This window comes from Chiroxiphia lanceolata, chromosome 6 (assembly GCF_009829145.1).
Source record: "Chiroxiphia lanceolata isolate bChiLan1 chromosome 6, bChiLan1.pri, whole genome shotgun sequence".
NCBI lineage: Eukaryota > Metazoa > Chordata > Aves > Passeriformes > Pipridae > Chiroxiphia > Chiroxiphia lanceolata.
In genome coordinates, this window is record NC_045642.1 from 13,930,934 (window position 1) to 13,949,913 (window position 18,980).

General features: G+C 40.5%; 1 protein-coding gene across 4 annotated transcripts in view; it reads right to left on the reverse strand.

The window, feature by feature from the left end:
- Window positions 1-18,980, reverse strand: part of SOX6 (SRY-box transcription factor 6) — a 375,013-nt gene that overhangs the window by 351,753 nt on the left and 4,280 nt on the right. Inside the window, exon 1 of one of the 4 annotated variants that reach the window (XM_032690277.1) lies at window positions 18,696-18,752. The exons of 1 other annotated variant lie outside the window; for it this stretch is intronic. The gene's annotated coding sequence lies outside the window, so the exon portion shown is untranslated. Of the gene's footprint in view, window positions 1-17,464; window positions 17,721-17,955; window positions 17,974-18,695; window positions 18,753-18,980 lie in introns of those variants that run through there. 2 more of the 4 variants (XM_032690280.1, XM_032690276.1) reach the window with 2 other exon arrangements.

Sequence of the window (18,980 nt, forward strand, 5' to 3'; positions counted from 1 at the left end):
CCCTGCAAGCTTTTAGTGAAGAGAACAGCCCCAAAATAATCAAATCACCTGAGCAAGAACCTCACAATCATACACAAAGACCTCAGAAGAAAAGAAAGAAGGAAAGAAGGAAAGAAGGAAAGAAGGAAAGAAGGAAAGAAGGAAAGAAGGAAAGAAGGAAAGAAGGAAAGAAGGAAAGAAGGAAAGAAGGAAAGAAGGAAAGAAGGAAAGAAGGAAAGAAGGAAAGAAGGAAAGAAGGAAAGAAGGAAAGAAGGAAAGAAGGAAAGAAGGAAAGAAGGAAAGAAGGAAAGAAGGAAAGAAGGAAAGAAGGAAAGAAGGAAAGAAGGAAAGAAGGAAAGAAGGAAAGAAGGAAAGAAGGAAAGAAGGAAAGAAGGAAAGAAGGAAAGAAAAAGGGGGGGAAAAAATCTCACTACAAAGAAAGAGGTACTTTCTTTATGTAATTTTTCTCATGCCTGAAAGTATTAAATATATAGTAAAAATTACACTGGTGTCTTGTGTCTTATGACTTAACAGTATTTTTTACTTCTAAGTTGTGGTGGGGTCTGGGTGGTTTCTTTTTTTACTTGAAAAATACTACTCTATTGTACACATCTTCATTTTTAATAGATGATTCACTTGCTTGATACTAAATGGAACAAATGCCTTAGTAACGTAATCAAAAATATGCAGGCATGTGTTTCCAAAATTAATTTTGATATTTCCTGTCACTGAACTTGCCTCATCAGAGCATAATAGTAATTTTACAGTTGTAGCAATGCTGATTTCACCACATAAGAATCTACAGGAACATTTGAAGTTGCGCATGTTCAAGATTTTTTTTTTTTTGTCCTGAACAGCTATACAGACAGTAAGTTTCAAATGCCTGTCATCTTCCCTTTAAGTCACACAGAAACTTGATTCAGAATTTCCAAAGGACAATAGTTGAAATTGCAATCTGTGCACAGCAACAGCTTCTCTCTTACAAAAAGATGCAAGTCTAAGTAATCACTATTAAGCCTTTGATCACCGTTTAAATTTTGTCTTACTATTTAAAATGTGTATCTTTATCCTTTTAAGTAATTAGGCAATCAGTAAAAAAAAGAATTTGGGCTATTACAATTATTGTTCAAGGGTTAATTTGTATAAGCACTGCAGGGGCTATACTGAACACTTATTTTATAAAAGATCTTTTCCTCCTGTTTCACACAACACTTTTCAGAAAATAAGCAGTTGCACAAAAATGTTAACATATGGCAGTATTTTTGGAACTGCTGCAGAAATTAAAGGCAATAAAATTGCCTTGGACAAGAAAGGACAAATAGGCCAAACCAAATAATTATTCTTGCAGCTTTCTTTAAGCACGAACTCCATTTCATATGCAGTTTCTGATCTCTCATATTAAATCTGATCATTTATATTTAATTCCATTCTTAAAAATTTCAGTAGACAACTTCAGTGCTAACCTACAACTGCCCTGTCAGACAATCTTTGATGTCACAGCATAATAGCTCCTGAAAGAACAGCGCTAATACTTAATGTAACATGAAACCAGGGCCCTGCAGTGGGGCTGTCTGCTGTCAGGAACAAACAGTTTCACTGCTGTTCCCCAGAAGTGACAAGATTGAGAACTAACAGGGCAGCACCTCCTCAGTGCTACAGGAGACCTGTGCACTGGAGTCACTGGTAAATCTGATTCCTTAAATATAGCACCATTACTAAACATAAAAATAAAATAAAACCAAATAAATAAATAAATAAATAACAGAAAACACACTAAATAAATATGCCCTGCATTGCAGCCATAGTTCATCTGAGATGTTCGCTTCATCTGGTGTAAATACAATTATGTTGATGTGAAGACTAATTATTTCTATGCTGTAAATGATAAAACAGGAATCTGTGTTTATGTGGAATTCCTTTAAATTTCATGTTTGCAAGCAAAGATATTTGTGCCAAATGGTGCATCCTAAATCCTTTTCCAGAATTTATCATTTTGCTTGCTACGACATTTGGATCTCTGGTTTTGAGTTGAAATTTTAAGTTTAAAACTATTGCTTGTTGGCCTTCAGCAGAAAACATAAGATACTTTTCCCCACTGCTAACGCAGGTGCTTACAGGCCTGCCTATGAACTTATTATCAGATTTTGACTAATGAAAACCACTGCACCCAACACAAAGCATTGGGAAGATCAGATTCCAAAATCTTATGTGCCCCCTGTTCTGAATGACACCGAATGTCACTTGCTCAGTGCCCCTTTCAACAAAGCTAAAGGGTCTCGTGGGAGGGATGAGGTACTTATAGAACCAGGTCCCATATGCCTCTGCTTTGTGCTCCATATTTTTACCTCTTTCAAAACATTTTTAAGATTCGTGTGTAACATTGCTTTAGGTCAAAATATATTATTATACATGAGTACCAGGCTCCCATGGAAATCAGTTCCATTGCTGGATTTATTTTCTCTCTTGGAAAGCTGACTACTCTGTTTTATAAACTAGTAATAGCTGTATTTTTAAAGTTTATAAAACCTGGCCTCTGGCTAACTTGTAAACATAGGATATATTATCCTTTTGTTTGTAAAGCTTAATCCTACAACTGTCAAGCTGAATAAACCTTTAGTATAATAGTAAAAATAAAAAAAAAATAGTCATCACTAATAGAAAATTGAACTCAGATTGAGATAAAAATGTCAGTGGTACAATTTTTGATGTATTTGGCACTACTCATAGAACTGAGAACATTTTTATCATTCAAATTTCTTAAAAGCATTCTTGGGCCGTCTGATTTTAAAAGTCATAAAGTGATAAATGTTTTTAAAAGTATCTATGCTTCACCATCCTCCTTCAATGAATCTCTGGTAGTTGGCAAAAAAACAAGTTGTAGTGGTTTAATCATGTAGGACCTTACTGACACTGAATTGGAAATTAGATTCTTCTGGTAGCTTCAGAGCACAAGTCCATATAGCAGGATTAAAAGCTATCTGCTCATATATTTGCAACTCTTAGCCTTTGTTCCCAGAACATACATGATAACCGTGGTGCAAACAGCGAGTTACAGGCATTCTTTATACCTTGTAGTCTAAGTAGATTACACAAGAGGGAAGAAGGGCACTGTGAGTAAAGTAACATGTTAGTAATCATAGTCTGTGGCAGCATCAAAACAATAGATAACGCCAAGTTCTCCTCCCTCGCCCTAAGTCCTGGCGCCCACTGCTCCTTGAGCTACACCAGAGGCGTGTGTTGTTCCTGCTCTTGTGAATGCAACCAGAACTGTTTAAGAAGCCACTGCTCTCCCTGCTAGAACTTAGTGTCCCTTCACTTAGACACTGTATGGTTTGAGCTGTGGTTTCAACAAACTCCCTTTGCCACACAGTGACATTACATTTGAAGCATTCACACAGTCATTTACTGCACCTCAGCTGAGAGGCAAGAAAGAGGAGCTAAACGTATGATTTCTTCTGTCCCTCCAGCTAGACGTGCAACAACATGCCTGTCTACACTCTAATCTAGGCTATATAAATACTTTACCTCAGCTATTTTAAAGACAGAGCATAAAAAGAAAGACAAACAGTCAAGATTTAAGCTAGCACTTAACTGTACCCCTATTCCATCTTGGTGGGAGCAAGCAAAAACTCTTACAGAGACAATGAAAGTTTCTCTCCTCTGTAGTTTGAGAACACCAAGGTTTGCTCCTGCTGAGGAGAAATGGTATCCATTACCTTTTCTCAAGATATCTAGGATTACCCCCAAGATTCTTTTTTTTTTTCTTAAATTCAGATTGTTCAGTTCATCTTTTGTGATGTTTGGTCAGAATTTAGAGAAAAATGGACAAATATTTATTTTAAATTAATATATAATTGACAATAATCACACAATAACAGAAAAAGATTCTCTGGCTTCTGTAACTCTACTGAGGTAATGCCAAGATTATGCTTTGTAGCAGAGCAGGTGAGATGAAGAGGAAAACAATTAGAACCATTACCTTACGTGGCCAAGACATTTTGAGTCAAGACCAAATATCTGACAGTACTGCTTAGAGATCTCAGTTCAGATAAAGCCCACTGCTAATTGTTATCTGCAGAACATTCTTTCAGCATGAGGGAAAAAAAGGTGGCAGAAAGCAGAGAGAACCTGGAAACAAAAAAGTCAATATAAACAAATATATTTTATTTTCTGAATTTTATATACTAACTGTAGACAGGCATTATTAATTTCTGCAGATAAACAACGTAGTTCAAACAAGGAAGAAATAAAATCTGGGTCAAATGTTGGTCTCCTGATCAAAAATCTTAGCAATTTCACATTAAACATAAGTTGATTATAAAGAACATATTTATTTAGCATCAGTAATTATGTAAAATGAGCCATTCCCTCTAGAGATTATCCATAGACTTCTAGACAAAACAAGCCCCAGAAGTTTTTAATCCTGACCATGTTGCGGGCTGACCATTAAACAAAGGAGCAGGTCAGTGAGGAAATTCATAAGCCAAAAAAATATATAAACCACCACTAGTGAATAAGGATTCAGTCCTCCAAAGTGCTAAGCACATTGGCCCCAATCCAATGAACTACTTAACAACATGCTGAATTTTAAGCACATACATAGTCTCATTCCCACTGAGATTATTCATGGGCTTTAAAGCTCACCATGTGCTTATATAGTCTTTTGAACTAGGACCAGAGCATTTGGTATCTTCCAGGACTTGAACCCTGAGTGTTATGAGTGAGACCTGAAAGAGTTCAGGCAAATTAATTTTTTATCTGCCTTAGTCAATAACTCTGAATTTCATTCTAAAGATGTGAACCATTTTGAAATTACAAGTTCAGATTTTTGACACCCAAACCAAAAAAAAAGATTTTCCCTAAGTCTAGACAAAGGACAAAAGCCCATCAATTCCTCTGGCTGAGAAAACACACGTGCTGCTGAGTTCAGTTGTAAGAATCATCATTGCCTGAATTATTGGGAATAAATGCCAGCTACCCAATTCATCATTGCTATTTATTTTAATACAAAAATTGCGACAAGAGGCAAACTGCTCTTCACACATCTGATCATGCTCGTCATGGCTCCAGCACCAGAGAACAGGCAGCCTGTGGCTGTCAATGGCTCCTGGCAAATGCAAATCTCTTTACCGGGGCCGTTGCCTTTACCACAGCTCTGGAATTCACCATGAGGAGAGTGAGGCTCAATTGTGACACTGAGCATGCTTTTGGACAGGCAAAATAGCAGAAAAGCAAAATGCAAATAAATTTATTTTGCACATCAAACAAATCATGGCTAATATTAAACAGCCTTTTATCTGTGTGCAAAAGGGGTTGTTTGTTTTATGTTCTGACCTTTTTTTTTTTTTTTTCCATTTCAGGGCCCTATTCATTGCAAAAAAATATTTTTAAACACAAATAAAGGTATTTTATTAGAATCTGAATTTTTAAAAAGCTTCCTAAGATACTGACACATTAATCTAGTGAATACTTGCACAGAAAAACTCAGAGGGAATAGAAAGAACCACGTTCACCTTGACATCATAAACAAGATTTGAAACAAAGTGTGAAAGGCTATTTTGTGCAGTGGCTGCTGTGCCTCCTTTGGACAACTGTACTACACTGCGGCATAGAAATTAAATAGTGAACGTGCATGACCAGTCATAGAGTGATCCTAAAATAATCAGACAGTCTGCTGCCACGATCTAGCAGCTTTAACTAGATGGAACATTGCTATGGGGATCCACTTGCTGGTCTACAGCATTCACCAAGAAAAAGCATTAACATGCACCATGGCATATTTCGTGTGCTCAAGAATTCCAGTGAAGCCACACCAATGAATGATCTTGCTAACCTTGGACACTCTTAGAAGAAACACAGAGGATACATGGATCCTTCCCCAGAAGTTTCAGTGGCTCAATGCCTTTTATGATAAAGCTTCACATTTCTTGTATTTTTTGATTGGTTCCCCCTGCAACACAACTAACAGGCCAGCCTGCCCCCCAGTTACTGAAACATGGTGCAGTGTGCCCAGCCCAGCCTAACATGCACAGCTGGAAGGCTGCAGGCCATGGTCTAGTTCTTCTAAAAGAACTGTCTATCACAAAAAAAAATTCTTGCTGAAAGTACAAGAACTGCACAATTTTCCAGAAAGCCGAGAACATAGGAAAACTATTTTTTCCCTTTTACATAACACAATATTCACAGTTCTGGAGGTTGTACATCCCAGTTATCAACAGCTGTTCAATCATTACTCCCCTTCTAAGCTTAATTAATATCCCATCTGACTGTGAGTGACAAAAATGCTGATTTTGATATCCCATCCTCAGTTCTTGAAAACTGGAAGAGTACAAGTGAAGAAGGAGAATAAAGTCATTAGGTATGTCTTGAAAGGCTGTATCCACTAATGCTGATTTGCCCCCACACATCCTAGGGTTTTTTCCTGTCTCTCTGCTTCTCATCCTATCCCCTTTCTTCCATTTGCACCTCTCATTTTCTCTCACTCAACTATTCTCTTTTCCTTCCCATCCCCAGAAACTGACTATTTCAGGTTCTAAAGTACCTGTTTTATTTCTGCTTTGCTTTTAGCTAGTTTCAAACCTTCATCACTAGCAAGATCAAAAGGACGTAAAATACAATTTCATTTCACATCCGACATTCAGATCACAAATTTGTGTGCAAGTGTATTGGGATTACTAATTTACACGGATCATCTAGAATCTCAACCTTTTCAACAGTATTTGCCATCAATCAGCTGCTAGAACTATCAGTAAAAGACAAAAATGTTTAAGATTCGTGCTAAGCATTCATGGGTTGACCATATAAATAATATTTATGTACACTTGCTAAAAAAGACTAAAATGACCAAAGTGATCCTCTTGCTAAAAAAGACTAAAATGACCAAAGTGATCCTCTTAAACCTTCCCCAGAAGCCTACTTTTTCTCAGACAGCAAGGACAGGTAACTTGTGTCCCAAAGAATTTGGTGTGAATAACTTGAAGAGCAACAGAAAAGGAATATGGAGTTCAGTCTTGAATACAGTAAGCACTAAAGGGGACTTCTTTGACCACTGCATGTTACCTTCTTTAGAAGACAACATTACACCATCTATATAGAGAAGTTTTAAAAATTTAAATATATAAAGCTACCTGCAAATACTATCTGACTACATAAATTCTCTATGCATGTTAAACAGCAATACGAGCATTACAGTCACTATTCAGTTCAATTATAGTATACATTCTCCCATCTTTGTCCTTTCATATCCCTTCCCCTCCTCTTCCTCTCCCTTTGTTTTTTCATCTCTTCTTTTCTCCCACACACTTTCAAGAAGGCCCAATTCAGCACAGTGTGGCATCAGCAGAGACCAGCGACAGCTGCTGTTACAGCTACAACAGTGAGTGGATTTAAAAAAAAAAATCAAGGGACCGCTTTAAAGTTTGGGAGCGCTGTTTAAATTGAATATGTAATAACTCTGCCGAGGATTTGGACTTCAGCTACACTCAATAGGGGTGCTTCATTACCTACTTGTGGGAATGTCACTTGTCTGTGATGAGGTCACAGCCTCCCGGCGGTAAATTCCGTATGTGCTGTTTAGCCCGGTCAGCTGAAAACAAACTAGCAGATGCCACACTGATTTGCATCCAGTTGCTATTGATGCTAAAGAGACAATATGTGAAAGACAGGAAGTATCATGTGGGAGCCACGCTTCGACAGTGTGAGGGGAAACGAGCGTTCACCTTCTTTATCTAATCATCCCATGCTGAATTACTGAAATAGAAAGTCTTCCACAACAGGAACAGAGCAATCAAAAACAATTTGGGGCTGGATTTGCCTCTTACTGGTTTATCAGTTATCCTAGGCATTTCTGTGCCGCTTTGACCAGGCTGGGAGGGAGAGAGATCCATCAGAAGTAGAATCAGTAGCAGCTTATGCCTTAAAGTTTGCACTGCTATTAGAAATCATCCATACAAACAATTCAGCAAAACAGTTTCCTCCTGCTCCTTTTGGTTTTGGTTATGTTATACTCATGTTGTGGAAAATTGAATTCAATCTGTCCAAGGGAGAACTTCATAAATTAGAAACTCTAGCTAATTCTCAGTAATTACTCTTTAGGTACCTTTTAACTCTCCTATCCACACTTTCTCTTTCCCTGAAAAGACTATATAACACCCACAGACAGCATTCAAAGTCTTTCACCTTTACACCATCAAGATGATTTTGTGTCTGTAATTTGATCCCATTCCTTCACAGAGAGTTGTGCAACAGTGTTTTCAAATCAACTGTTAGTGGGCACACCCATTCATCCCGTGAAACACATGGCAGCATAGCTGCAGTAAAATACACACCACAGTAGCTCCATTATCACTGCTAGTTAGAGTTTTTGTTACATTCTTAAATATTACAGATTGAATCTTTCTTGTTTAGAGGTGACGGAGAAGTTAAAATTAATAAGAATTTTCACCAACTGAAATAAAAAAGGAATCACAAAAAAGACTGTGTAGACCCACAAGGAAAGAAAAGCCTTTTGGCCTTCACCAAGAGCTGAGGGAAGGTCTGCAAAACAGAGAACAAGTGCCCACTAAACTGCTTGAATATGCAGTAGACGTGGCCCTTGAAGTCTAGGTTAAGCGTTGAGGGTGAGCACAGAGACACACCTGTGCCAACCCCACTATGACTGAGTTCATATACAGAGGTAGCAAAGGATGAAGTAAGGGGGATTTTTTTGCCTAGTGTGGGCTACCTGAAATTTGTCATCCCCCAGGAGCATCATGCCTATGGTGCAGAAACGGAAGGCAGGATAACACATAAACTAATACATCCCCAACTTGTGTAGGTCATTCTTGAAGAATAAAGGGAGCCTGTGACTTATCTACCTGTAGCTCTGAAGCAGAAAGGCTAATAACATCAACTCTCCAAGTCCAAAGTAGCCAGATGCCAGAATGGCAAATATTAGCACATTCTTCCACCTTCAGGCAGCAAAGTGGTTGTCCCCTCAATAATTTAAATCTAGACAGATCTCCTAGCACAAAAACATTTCTTATTTTCTCTGACTGGTATGCTGAGAGATTTGTAACTTGGGGTATTCTAAAAGTGATCAAAATACATAAATAACACCATTTAGAAGAGTGCAATAGATCTACTGCACTGCTGCTCAGTAGAAATGAGAATATGCTTTGCCTTACTCCACTGGTTGGCAATACCTTTATTTCTTATCTCTTCTGTTTCTTTCTGATTTTTCCATCTCACTATGCTCCTCTAAACTGACTCTTCACAGTCTTTGTAGCCATCATCCCATCCCAACACCAGCCAACCACCTTCTAGTTCATGAAATCAAGATGAAAAGCTGATCATATCTAACTTGTTTTGAAATAATTAAGATTCCATTGTTACTCCCAAAGGGAAATACCATGGGTACCATAATTTCTTTGTGGAAAGAACAGGTAGCATAATGGGAACTAGAGCATACAGAAAGCATGAAAGGGTTTTCCTAGAATTCATCTTTGACCTTTTGGGCAAGCAATGCGAATAGATGTAGATAGCAGAATCTAAGAATGCATGCATGTAAAGCACGGGCGAATACTAAATTTCAATTGTAGGAACTACCATAACAAAATTACTACTAAAAATATGTTGAAACACGTCTACTTGGGTACATAAAAAAATTTTCACATGCACATCTACATATATTTGCACTAAAGGTTGAACAAAGTACATTTTCACTTCAATGGCCTACATGAACCCCTTAGCAGAAGAAAAATATGAAAGGACCTGCGAGAAGATAATGTGCCCTTGACAGATCAGGTGTGATTAAAAAAAAAAAAAAAAGGAAAACACACAGCCACAGTCCCCACCATTACAGGAAGCCAGCAGTCAGAATCCCCACATGTTGCATATACTGTACTAGAAGACCTGCTGGAAGATTAGATATGGAGAGACAGTTGATTTAATGCACAATTTATATGAGACGAGTTCTTGTTGATGTCATCCTAAAGCCATAAGAAACACCATGTAGGCAAACATGATTCCACCCTAACTGACACCAAATTACTCTCTACAGCAAATGCAATGCAAACAGGGTCTTGACATGCAACCCCCCCTCCCCACACAGTCAGAAATTGCACCCAGAAGGTCGTTCCATTGCACCCAGAAGGAACTGCATCATGGCCTAAGGAATGTGCTTGTGGCTAGAGTAAAAAGGCACCCTTCCACTTAGGTAAACAGAGTTACACTGGCTTATACCAGCTGAGAGCCTGTCAAATACCACATTATATCAAAATACTCCCCTGAAATAGTTCAATATTAAAACACCGTACATATCAAATCCTTCAAAACATTCATTCTAATAACAACAAACCAGTCACACACAGAGCACCCCTATTATCCAGAAAGCTTCCAAATTCTGAGTCATTATCTAGTTTCACCTATTACTTCAACAGGTGAATTCGGTCCTCCTGAGGTAGAATGCTGTGAGTGTCCTCAGCACACAACTCTAGCACACTGAGGAAAGGAAGTGAGGATTAACTGAGCCAGCTAAAACTATAAGAAGAATGTAGATGGGCAACTACATCCTATCTCAGCTGGAATTAGGCCATGACACTGAGGTTAACCCCCCCACTTGTGCAAAAATACCACGGGTTTTTACTAACCACAAATGGTCAGGAGCTCAGTGGAACAAGCCCATCCACAGAAATAATACAGATGTGAAAAGCACGCAGAACAGCCTCTGGAAGGGTGGTATTCCAGCTCAAAGCACCCACAGATAAGTACATCAATCATCATCTAAAACTGGACAACACTAAGCAAGATCTCAAGACGGCAATACTTTCACAGTGCAAGCATCTGTTTAAACACAAAGACTTCCTAAAAGCTTCACCTCGATAGCTCTGGAGCATTAATGGATAGAGCCTCTGGAGAACGAGTATCTGTGAGTAATGAGGAAACTTGCAGCACTCGCTGCCTCCTCCACACTGGGACACTGACCAACACAGTTTATGAAGTAAACAATTCAACAGCAGCCCTTCTGGAACAGCTCCTCACCAGGGTGATCCACTCAGGAATTAAAAGTCACATTTATTCCAGAACAGAGTTTCCAGATAGGGAGCACCCCGCAGTATTTTATGTCAGTTTTCCCACAATGTCAGGTCCTTGGAGTAATATATTAATTCTCCTTATGTTGTGTAACAGTTATTTGAAATTAGTAAACACATATTGTTTCATTAAAAATATTATGTTCCAGCACATGCGTTTAATTTGCCATAAAGTATGGTATGTAAGAAATCACACAATCTTCAGTAAATCTAAAAAGATATTAGCATTTTTCTTTCTAATACAAGATATTTTATGCAAGTCGTAAAATTTCAGTGGTATATGGAAGGGGTCTTAGAGAAATACACAAAAAAATACGACTATAAACAAGCCATCATTCTGGTAAGAGGAAATACAAACAACCAGAATAAAAATAGTTGATGCACAAAAGCCATAATGAGGGGGTTGCTCAAAAAATAACTTCTACTTTGAATGGTTTGGATGAAATACAAATTATCCACAGAAAAGTGTGGACTGGCATAAATGTTTGTACAAAATTATAAGTATATTTCTAGAAGTATGCAAGAGACAACCGCCTGCATGCTGCACAAGGTCCCAACAACGCTCTGCGTAAGTGCTAGTGCACAGAGTCCAAACCACTGCATTTTAATTACTATGCAGCCTCAGATATATTGCCTTTGATATGGAAATGTTCTTGTTCTCTCATCTTCACATACGGTCTCATGCACAGAAATCTTTATCTGATTCATAAAAAATAAACTAGAATCCAATCTCAACACCTGACCTCAGTGCTTAGAAGTTTTTTACTAAGCATGGTGTCACTATAAAAAGAATGGGTAATATTGGTGTAAAGTTAGATATTTGGAGCAATGATATGAAGGATTTGCAGTTAGGAATCAAATCAATACTGTGCCTCTGAGGTTTTAGAGTTTCCTGTTGCCTTATGTCAGTCTAACAGTGACTGGAGAAACAATTGACTACACCTTTCTGTCTAGCTCAAGAAGAAAGAAAAAATACTTAAATGACATCCTGTCTCACCACCGATAGAAAAGACACAGCTCAGCCACTTGCTGTATGAAATAGGTTCTGAAATCTAATAAATTGCTAATATCAAACTTTCCACCTTTTTTTTTTAAATTTGGGTGTAACATTCTTGTGCATATTTTAAAGGTATGCACTACAAAGTTCTCACAGGAAGAAGCAAAACATTTCTCAAGCTTTACTTCAGCAAACAGGTAAATTAAACATAAAAATACTTAAAACACAAATCCATTACTTTCCCATATCTTTCATTAATATGCTGCCCGTAAGAAGGTTAAAAAATTTTGCTTTGACAAATTCTACCAGTCACTCAGAAAAAACATTAAATATTCAGACCTATTTAGATAATTCTCCTAGCTCTATAGCATTACATTCTCTTTTTTTAAAGAATATGATATGTGTAACCTCTCTATAGACTTTAATGACCCATCTGTAAATCATTTTGTTGCAGGTTATCTGGTTTTTATCACTGCTAGTACCTGTCTGTCCCTGATATGATACCCTTAAACACATTAACTTGATGGAATGTTTTGACTTCAAAAAAACATCAATTGATTCATTCTCCACCATAAATGAATTACTCTGATTAACCTAGGTTAGCCATATACCTACTTTTATATTACTCTTTCCAATTCACAAGGTTCAAGATATATTTGATTGAACTCAGTTCTAAACAATGATTTTCAAACTTGGGACACTTTTTTTTCTTCTTAATTTAAGAAGACAAACCAGTAAACATAAAACTGATATGAGTATTTTAAAATATACAAAAGCAGGAGAGAAATGTCTATGTACTGATTCTTGTTTCTTTAAGAGAAAATCCATTTTTCAGGTTCCTGTTGTACTAATTGAAAGAGAATTATTTAAAACTTCACTGAATACTTGAATATACGATGGGTATCCGTAGCAGTTTCATGAGTGCCAAAGAACTCTAGACTTTCTGAAAGACAGTAAACTAAAAATCGACAGGAAATCTCTTACAATGATGTCACAAATATTTGTTGTTGTCACAGAATAATGTTTTAAAAGAACACCTATTTCTGTGCTGAAAAGGCTTTAGGAAGATGCAATTATCCAGTTTTATCACTGTAGAAATCAGCTGCTTTCCAGCAAATACGTATATCAGATCTCTCTCTTCTTACAGAACTAATTCTAAATAAATAGATACATATTTCATACAGACATCACACCAGTTCAGTACACAATCCTATTAATGATAGGATTTTATCATATTTGGTTGTTTTCATAATATGATGTCATGGCCTGCAAAGACTCATGTGCAGATACATTCTGTGGGAGAATTGTGTGCCTAAAAAATTCTGAATTCCTCATATAAAACAAAACAAAACTCAGTTTCTGTGGTTTGGTAACAAGTCCTCTAAAGTTCTCATTCTTGCTGTTCTACCTGAGGAAAACTAGAAAATGGTGTAAACAAAATTTACACAAAAAGACACAAAAATAAAAATAAAGAATAGAAATCAGCTTACTACAGCACAAACCTGAAACATGCACCTCTGTGTTTTGCTGCTACTTGATGAATAATCTATACGTGAACTACCAAATACATCATACAGCAGTACTTCTTTTGCAGGTTCCGACACCATGCAGAAGTGTTTCAAGGCTCTGGCTCTGTGATTTATTGTATTCACTGAAATGTTTTAAAAATATGTCGTTGTATCACTGCAGTTGACATAGCTCATATATACACAAACACCCCCATTTACATAACTTTTGAAAACTTTAGTCATTACACACAGCCTTTGCCAAACCGGCCTGCTGATCTCTAGAGTGACGCTATGGAAAAAAGAAATATACAGGACCCCATTGTAACAGGAGGAAAGAAAAGTGCATCGTGGCTTCTCTTTCCGAAGTAATTTTTGTTCTGGGAAGTAAATAAATAAATAAATAAATAGATGGAAGCCTTTTAAGTGTGATCTATACCCTTCTAAGGGGGAAATCAACCCAAGTGTAAAAGATTAATGGATATGCTTCCTGAAGTGGTGTCTCCCAAGGTGATCACAGTGTTTAGCAGATAAAAGATGAGTAAAGAAACTTTCTAAAGACCACTGAGAAAAAAAAAAAAATGTATTTGTATTCGCTATCATCATGCAAAGCTCTGGGCTTTATTACCACAAGATATTTCAAGGCCTCTAAGAACTGCAGAGATATGTGGATACTTTTGAATAAAAATACGTTCAAAGATGCAAGAAACACGTCCAAAGAGATAGGGGTTTTTTTGCCTGTTGAGCAAAAGAAGTTCAGCTGGAAGTGACCACAAACAGTTGTTGGCCACATATTAAAAACCACTGGGAAGGGAACAAGCACTGGCAGTTCCCACTTGTGAACAAAATCAAACTGACAAGTGAAGGCAACTAACTTTAGACATCAGTTATCATTTTCTACAAGTCAGACACTAGTGGCCTTGCGAATGAAACTGATGGTCTCTTCTTATTTCTCTTCTTTCTTTCACCGGTGTGTAAACGTAAAAAAGGAAAAAATGAAGTGGTTACATAAGTTGAGCAGAGAACTGGGAATGTGCAGGGAGAGCCATCTGTCTCGCTCCCTTTATGCTGTGTTATACACATGGCACTGGCTTGCACCCTGCGATCTAGCAGAGAAGGGAACCGAGCGAGCGCTGAGGCAGCCCAGCTCATGCTCCCAGCAGCACCGAGACGGAGCACTGAGCCGCAAGGAGGAGGGAGAAAATAATGCGTTTAGCAGAGGATGCTAGACTGCCGACCAAAGGGCCTCTAACGCGCTCATCGCTGAATGAATTAAAGTTCTCGGGGAGGAGGCCGGGGAAACCGGAGCGAGCGGCACAGAAAATGTGACAGCAGGGAAGGAGCCAGGAGCCGTCAGGCGGGGACAAGGAGGACAGACGCCAGCGGCCGGAGCCCGCGGCCCGGCGGCCCCGGGAGGGGCGCGGGGGGTCCCGGCGGCGGCCGCTCCTGCCCCCGGGGCTCCGGCTGCCCCCGCCCGCCGCGGGGGCGGGAGCGCTTCGGCCCCGAGGAGGGGACCCAGCCCGCCCCCGGGGGATCCCCGCAGGGCCGGGGCGCTGCAGCCCGGGCTCCCCGGCCGCCCCGGGGCAGCGGCGGCAGGACGCGCACCCGGCCGGGGCAGGGCTGGGCTGGGCTGGGCCGCCCCCGCTGGGCCCCGCGACCCCCCCGGCCCGGCTGCGGGCGCCCGGCGGCGGCCCGGGAAGCGGCCTGGAGAGCGGCGCTGGGAGCGATGCCCAGGGCTCACCTTCCCCTCCCCCCGGAGAAGCGCGCTTCAAAATGGTTTTGCAGGCGAGGCTGGCCAGGCTGCGCTCGGTGCAGGGCTTCCAAGAGCAGTGCCTGGGTTGGTTTCCGTATATTCTTTGGCTTTTAATAGCTAGCTGAGGAAAAAAAGAAAGCATTATTGTTTTCTTTCTTTCCTTCTCTCATTGCCTATTCTAAATTTGACTCCAAAGTTTAAGCAGTTGAATTGGCTAATTCTGAATACAGTCTATTGAGAGACCAGACACAGCAGTATATCCCTGTATAGCAATAGATACAATGTGCTGAATTGGCAGTCTAATTATAAATGTGGCATTTGGACCTCCTTTCAGACCCAGTGCCACCTTACCTTATGAGGGAACTTCAACTACAGCAACTGTTCAAAACAAAATGCCATTACAGGATCAGCTTCACCCAACACTGGAACCAGCCAGGGGATTGTTTTACAAACAGCCTTTCTCACTTAACACAAGAATGTATTATAAGGAAAAGTTATGGATAGTGCAGAGTCTGAAGAAAACGCGTATGTAGTTTCTGCCAGGTGTCGAGCTACTTCAAACTGCAACATACTCCAAATGACCTCATTATTTTCTTTTAAATGTACTCACTATAAATAATTATTTCTTAGTTTTACTAGAATGAGCTGCTAGGTACGCTTGGTGTTTATATTCTGAGAGTAGTGTGCATGTAACATCGTGAGCACAGAAACACGCGAAATATCCTGGCTCAGAACAAAAACCTGCCATAAGATCTTGCCAAAGAATCATGGGGTGCTGAAAAAAGTTTTTTAAAGAGTCTTTTCCAGGGAAATATTTGTATGTAATGGCAGGCTACATGCACATATCTCACATTCATTCTTATTATTTACTTTATGGTATTATAATGGCTTAATTAAGTGAGTGGGCACAAGCACGTCAATAAAACAAGTCAAGTCAAGTCGAAGTCTCAAAACAGGTTTCAAAATTGCTCCATTACACGAATACAGAAAGGGAAATTCGTTAATTTTGGGACTTCAAACTCTGTTTGAGGACTGGGTAGAACTGTTCTTCTGTCCTCAGGATCAGCACTGAAGACAGAAATAGCAAAAATGTTAAAATGAGGGTAAAAGAAAGCAGTAGAAACAAAGTGCCGCCCGTGTGCCGAAGGCTATTTAATTTGCTTAATAAACATATACCTTATCTACAAACAGCAGGCGAAGATATATTACTTTATCACAGAAAGTTTCACCCTCTATGTTTTTGGGAAACACCCCTAGGACAGCACTAATCTGCAGTCCCCAGGCTCCCACCGGGCTGCCTTTCCCTGCGGGCCCTCCTCCCCCCCCCCCCCCCCCGCCACTCAGACACAACACTAATTGTCCTTTCACGGTGCCACTTTCACTCCTTCCCGTCCTTTCAAAACAACAAAACCGCAGCAAACCCCACGGTGAGACGGCCCGCAGGAAGCAGAGACAGCGCTCGGCTGGACAGGAGGGGTGGCTGTGAGTGACCTCCGGGCCCTGCCCGGGCTCGCAGCCCCGCGGGCTCGCTGCTCGGGGGCTCCCCGGCTCGGGGACACGCTCTGGCAGCTCAGCTGGCAATGCACGCGTGGAAGTACCTGCTCACATCCCGCCTATCTGCTCTCCCTCTCACGTATCTACACCCAGCCGCGACCCCGCCGCCGGTACACGCGTACATGCATTACACGAGCGGGCAGTGCCGGTGCCCGCTCCTCCCCGGAGCAGGGCAAGCCGCAGAGGCACACTCATTAGCTCCCACTGATGATTCCTTTCAGGATCATGAATGGAACAATTGTCAAAAACTGCGGGAAAAAAAACAAGCCCCGAGACTATTATATACAGACACAGCTTGTGTGCACGCATGTGACAGTTGCAGGCAACCCAGATTTGGTCATAAACTCTTCAGCATTATCCGAGATAAAACATCAAATTGCTTATACGGTTAAAGAGGTTTCTTATCCCCAATCAAAAAAATAAACAGCTTCGAAGGTAGTGAAACCCAGGAAAAGAACAAGCTCTTCGCCAGACACACCTTGCCTCACTCGTATCCTGCAGCACCGCCTGTAAACAGCTGCGCTGGCTTGTTGCAACTGCCACTATTTTATTTTAAAAGAAGAATAACAGTAATAATAGTTAAGTGAAATACTTCCTGAAAACTTACTTTGCATTTAGTTTAGGCACTATTCTTTTTTTCAGCTCGCAAAGGAAGCCGTTTTGTCCAGGTTAGGTATTGTCTACTTATGGATCAGCCCCTGGCTAAGGGTTTATTTTAATTTATGGCTTATGCATTCTTTTAAGGTCGATTTGCATGACCTCCGGCAAAGAGCTAAGGCAGCAAGAAATCCCAAGTCGACTGTTGCCACAAAGCGGCACGCATCTCCCCTTCCCCAGGTGTAAACAGAGCTCTCTGATGATGGACTGCTCTATTCCCCCCTCCTCGTGTATCACAAATTAGGGTGCGATATCAATTTTAAAGTTTTCCGTATAACTTTATCCGAAGGCTCTGCTGGGAGAGATAAGGCGGCGGCGCAGCCCGGCGGCTCCTCGGGACAGCGCCGCGCCGTGGCCGATCCCGGCATTGCCGCCGGCGCTCCCGCAGCTTTGTGTGCCTCCCCGCACTCGTCCCTGGCCAACTTCAAAGCACTCACCCACCTCAAACTTAGCGGAGAACCTACAAGCACCACTAAAGTCCATTCGCCTTTCTCCATCCCGCGTCTTTTGGGGTTACCCGCCAGGAGGAACCCACGCGAGCGCTTCGGAGCAGTGACAGCAAGCGCTCCGCTCTCGAAGATTTATTTCGGATTTTATTTTTCCTTTCTTTCTCTCTTTCTCCCTCTCGTGTTAGTTCCTTACGTACAATATCTTCCCGCACCATGTGTTCGCCTGCCGTGGGTGATCTTAAAATACAACGTTGATCTGTCACTACATTTTAAAATAAACTCTACTCGGGAAGGATGAGAAAGTGTTGTGATTTCAAGGTACTGGGGTCCCTTAACGTCTCGGAAACCTCGGGATTCAAACAGCCCCGGAAACACGCACGGGGACGAGACTATAACTACTTTTCCCTAAAGGGAAAAAAAAAAGTAAAAACACCCCACAACACCCTCGTGATATAAAAGTAAATAATCGTGCAGGGGGAGGCGGGGGGAAGGGGTGAATTCAGCAATGTTAAAAGCTAAACAACAGATCTATCTCCGGACGCTGCTGCTTCACTCAATTGCAACTAATAACCCATTAAAGACAGCGCAGGGGGAACCGGATTCTCTCCTGCAAAGCGACATAAATCCAGCGAAAACCCATTAAACCACCGCCACCGCCACCAAGCCACGCAGCACTACACACCACAGCAAACAACAGGTATACAACACAATAGGGCTGGTTTTCCTGGTTACCTCCTCGGGATCCAGTGTGGCACAAAGCACTGGGAGAGCCTCCTTTTTTTTTTTTTTGCAACGCGCTTCGGTAATTTTCATTAAAAAAAAAAAAAAAAAAAAAAAAGGGAAGGTGAAGGGGGGAGGGAGAGAGGGAAGAGGAATAAATGGGTAGTAATTCGGTAAAATAAAATAAAATAAATGAACTAGAGTCTGCTGGTGTTTCTCCGGGCCATGGATGTGCAGGATCCCGATCGTTAGAAGTTTGCGGATGGGTTGCCTGGAGATTTGGTTACAATCAGGTTC